The sequence below is a fragment of the Salvelinus sp. IW2-2015 genome, unplaced genomic scaffold, assembly GCF_002910315.2.
Source record: "Salvelinus sp. IW2-2015 unplaced genomic scaffold, ASM291031v2 Un_scaffold2157, whole genome shotgun sequence".
NCBI lineage: Eukaryota > Metazoa > Chordata > Actinopteri > Salmoniformes > Salmonidae > Salvelinus > Salvelinus sp. IW2-2015.
The window spans coordinates 181,078-185,646 of record NW_019943489.1 but is presented as its reverse complement, the minus strand read 5'-3'; the positions used below and the strand labels follow the sequence as shown (position 1 = coordinate 185,646).

The 4,569-nt window shown below is 42.2% G+C and overlaps 1 protein-coding gene across 1 annotated transcript in view; it reads left to right on the top strand.

Moving 5' to 3' along the window:
• Nucleotides 1-453: 453 nt before the first annotated feature.
• The window catches only part of LOC112073127 (pleckstrin homology domain-containing family M member 3-like), a 25,777-nt gene continuing 21,661 nt past the window's right edge, over nt 454-4,569 (top strand). The window contains exon 1 of the mRNA XM_070440045.1: nt 454-889. The gene's annotated coding sequence lies outside the window, so the exon portion shown is untranslated. The remainder of the gene's footprint in view (nt 890-4,569) is intronic.

The following is a 4,569-nucleotide window of genomic DNA, read 5'->3' as shown; positions in this document are numbered from 1 at the left end:
ATTAGTGCAGAGAGAGACAGTGTCGTGTTATTAGTGCAGAGAGAGACAGCGTCGTGTTATTAGTGCAGAGAGAGACAGCGTCGTGTTATTAGTGCAGAGAGAGACAGCGCGGAGTTATTAGTGCAGAGAGTCTATATGATCCCATCTCTCACCCTCTCCATCTTTCACTCCAACTCCCACCTCTCTGTCTCTTTCTATGTCACTTTGTGGATCCTTGAGCTGTAATGTGAGCTGGTGTGGGTGAGTGTGTGTGAATTACTGTGTGTGTAGGTTTGGCAGAGAGTGTTGTGCAGAGGGCTATAATAGCGAGCCTGATGAGACGGAGAGAGCAGAGAGAGACCTCCACTTCGCTCCATTATAAGGCAGKGAGCTTTTAAACACCCATTCCCCTTCTGCCCCAGCCTGACTCTCATTCTATTGAATTAACCCCCATTTTCTCAGCAATTTGGCCCCGCCGTTACCATGGTTACACAGGCACTATTATGGTCCTGTGTGTATGTGTGACATGACTCATCGTGTACATTCTGTTATCGTCCTATATGAATCTCAACATGAACCTCGAATCTCCTTCCTGTCATGTTTTAATATATGATAAACCATTTCATCAGCTTTGCTGTTACAGGTCAGTACAGTGAGAGACAATGACACACGGCATTGAATTCTACTTTTTATTGGTGGGGCCACCCATACACACAGTGCTGTAAGTCTGCTAAATGGCATATAATATTACATAGGATCTGACTTACATAAGGATCTGACTTATGGTTCTAAGAAAATTGCATAACTAAAATTGTCAAAATGTTGGTATTTTTCTCTCCCCCAAAGGATCTTCCCCAGAGAATACCTACTGCAACATGTTCACCTGTACTCACTGGCTGACCTGCAACAGGTAATACACACACTACACACATATAGTGTACACACTCACTTTCAAACATCAGACCGTTACAGTCACACTAATACACACTCATATATATATATATATATATATATAGGAACACCAACGTGGGCGTCTGCCTTATATTAGTTTGTGCCCCCCGTCGCAAATGCCACCAGGCTTATCGTCTATTTCCTCCTACACGTTCTTACAGTGTTCAGCAGCACAGAATGAACTGTGACCACAGTCTACGGGGCGGAGGGCTAGGCTCTGAGCGAAAAGGTGGCCCTCTGCATGGGAAAGGGGTGGAAGAGGATGTGATTAAACGCGAGAGAAAAGGAGGAAAAAAGGCTTGGATGCAGAGAATGTTACGGTTAGCATTTCTTGGAACTCAAGTGAAATCTTGTAGACGGTTTCCTCCAGGGATCCGTAAGTCACTGAAAGATATTTTAAAGTGAAAACGGATGGGCCGCCTATGCAGGCCCGACACGGACCAGACTGGAGAATGAGATCTAGGGGAAGGGATATGTGATTTGTTGGGTATGGTGAGGAAAGAATCCGGAGTCGGTAGTGGGGTCTAAGACCAGACCGGTCGGGCTTGTTTGGTTGATTAATATGTAATAGAGAGGTAGTTGTTTTTTACAAGTAGTAGATGGAACCAGCGGAAGGTCTAAGATTATGGAAGATTGAACCCAAACCCACTGGTTACTTGATAATTGGGTTCCGGATGACGTCGACTAGTAAGAAATACGCGAAGAGAAGGTTGGCTCATTGTGTAAAAGTCCAGTGGGTGGGTTGAGATGTTCCAAGTGAGAGGGGCATTGGTTGGAAAGTAGTGCTGGTAGACCCGATGGGACTTGTTGTGGTCCAGGACTAGAGCGACTGCCCATGCTAGATAGCCCCTAATTGTATTACGCGACTGTGCCATGGCAGCAGCGCTGGTCCGCCTTACACGACCTAACAAACAAACTGGAGGGGACGAAAATGGGTTATTGAGGGACCCGGCCGGACTGTCAGTCGGCCATTGGTGACACGCACTACACGTCCAGGAGGCAGATTCCCACACTGCAACCCTGCGCATGTCCAGCATATGCCATGGCCACAATACTATGTAGTTGCCACCCTGGTGTAGCCACACAAGGACTCTCTAGTATAGACACCAACAACTTCGTTCACATAGACATCCTGCAAAGGCATAGATTCAACAGGCGAGTATGCCCATGTGTATGCCTTACACTTGGGCATCGTCAGTCGCGGTTAGGCGGCATTGTTGAGTTGCATAATGTGAGAACGTTGGATAAAATTATACTTATGACTGTTTTTCGGCGGCAATGAAAAGTATTGCAAAGTATTTCTATTCTGCCATTATAACGAGAAATAACTCGAAACACGATGCCCTCTCGTTTGCCACGCCACACACGAGGCATTCTCACACTCTATCCCCACTTCTCAACACGTTAGGCTCTATAACACTCTACACATCTTCCGTAATCACTCTCTACGTCTTCGAACCCTTTAACGTCCTCTTAATCACTTCTATACGTCTTTGCTGTAACATCTACGTTTGAATACTCTATCACGTCTTCTTGTAATACTCTACACTCTCTTGATACTATACGTCTTCCCGTAATCGACTCTATACGTTCTTCTGTAAATCACTCTTCCTCTAATCACTCTATGCTTCTTAATCACTCTATACGTCTTCTGTAATCACTCTATATTCTGTTTCGTGCTAATCAACTCTACTACGTTCTTCGTATTCACTGTATACGTCTATCTGTAATCACTCTATGAACGTCTTCTGTATATCACTCTATACGTTCTTCTGTAATCACTCTACTACGTCTTCTGTATAATCACTTTATACGTCTGTCGTGTTCTGTAATATCACACATCTGAATCATTATACGTCTGTCTGTAATCACTCTATAACGTCTTCTGTTAATCAACGCTCTGTAATCACATATCGTCTTTCTGTCATCACTTTATACGTCTTCTGTAATCACTCTACACGTCTTTGTTAATCACTCTATACGTCTTCTGTCTACTATCACTCTATACGCTCACGTTTTCTTAATCACTTGCTAATATCGTCTTCTGTAATCACTCTATACGTCTTCTTATATCATTTTATACTCCCTTCTGTAATCACTCTAACGCTCATCTCTGTAACCCACTCTATAACTACTCCTCATCTGTATCACTCTATACGTGCTTCTGTGAACACTCTAATACTCTTCTGTAATCACGTCATTATAACGTCTTCTGTAATCACTCTATACGTCTTCTGTAACACTCTATACGTCTTCTGTTAATCACTCTAGTTATACGTCTTCTGTAATCACGTCGTATACTTCTTCTGTAATCACTTCTATTCACGTCTTTCTGTAATCACTCTATACGTCTTCTGTAATCACTCTATACGTCTTACTGTAATCACTTATACGTCTTCTGTTAATCACTCTACAACGTCTTCTGTAATCACTCTATACGTCTTCTGTTATCACTCTATACGTCTTCTGTAATCACTCTATACGCTGTCTGTAATCACTCTATACGTCTTCAAATGTAATCACTACTATACGTCTTTCTGTAATCACTCTACCTACGTCTTTCGTAAATCACTCTATACGTCTTCTGTGAATCACATAAACTATACGTCTTTCTGTAATACTCATAATCTTCGTCAACTCTATAACGTCTTCTGTTAATCATACTGTCTATGACGTGTCTTCTGTATACACTCTATACGTCTTCCTGTAATGCACTACTTTGGCTCCATACGATCCCACATATCTGTCAAACCTCACTTCTATTACGTGACCTCTGTTAATTCACTCTGATACGCATTCTGTAAAATCACCTCTATACGTCTTCTTGCTTAAATCACTAATGCCTAAGTAGCAGCGTGCATTTCCCTGTAACAATCTTACTCTATACGTCTTCTTCTGCTAATTTTCTCCAACTCTCTAATAATAGATCTCTATCCAGTAGTAAATCGAAGCCTGTTTCTATACGTCTTCTGTAATCGACTCTATACGTCTTCATGTTAATCCACGTCATGACGTTGGCTTCTTGTTCATCACTCATTATACGTCTTCTGTAATCACTGTTATTACGTCTTCTGTAATCACTCTATACGTCTTCTTGTAATGTCACATCTGATACGTGTCTTCCTGTAATACGTCCTTCCCGATAAATTCACCACCCAACACAGCTATGATCTTCCACTCACGCAAGATCAGCTCGATACGTCTTCTGCTAATTCACTTTTCTATACGTCTGTCTGTCAATCACTCATATACGGTCTTCTGTCATCACTCATATACGTCGTTCTGTAATCACTCTAATACGTCTTTCTGTCATCGACTCTATAGTCTTCTGTCATCACTCTATACGTCTGTCTGTCCATCACTCTATACGTCTTCTGTCATCTCGTCTTATGAGCGTTCTATTCTGCTAATCACTTTATTAGACGTCTTCTGTAAGTCAAGCTGAGTAACACTAACTTCTTAATCGACTCTATACGGTCTTCTGCTAATGCTAGTCTCGGTATACGTGCTTTCTGGCTTTGGGAATCACTTTATTAGCGGGATCTTCTAGGTATCACTCTAGCACATCTGTCTAGTTCATCACTCTATACGTCTTCTGTTAATACGTCATCTTCCGTAATCACACAGTACTCTTCCGTA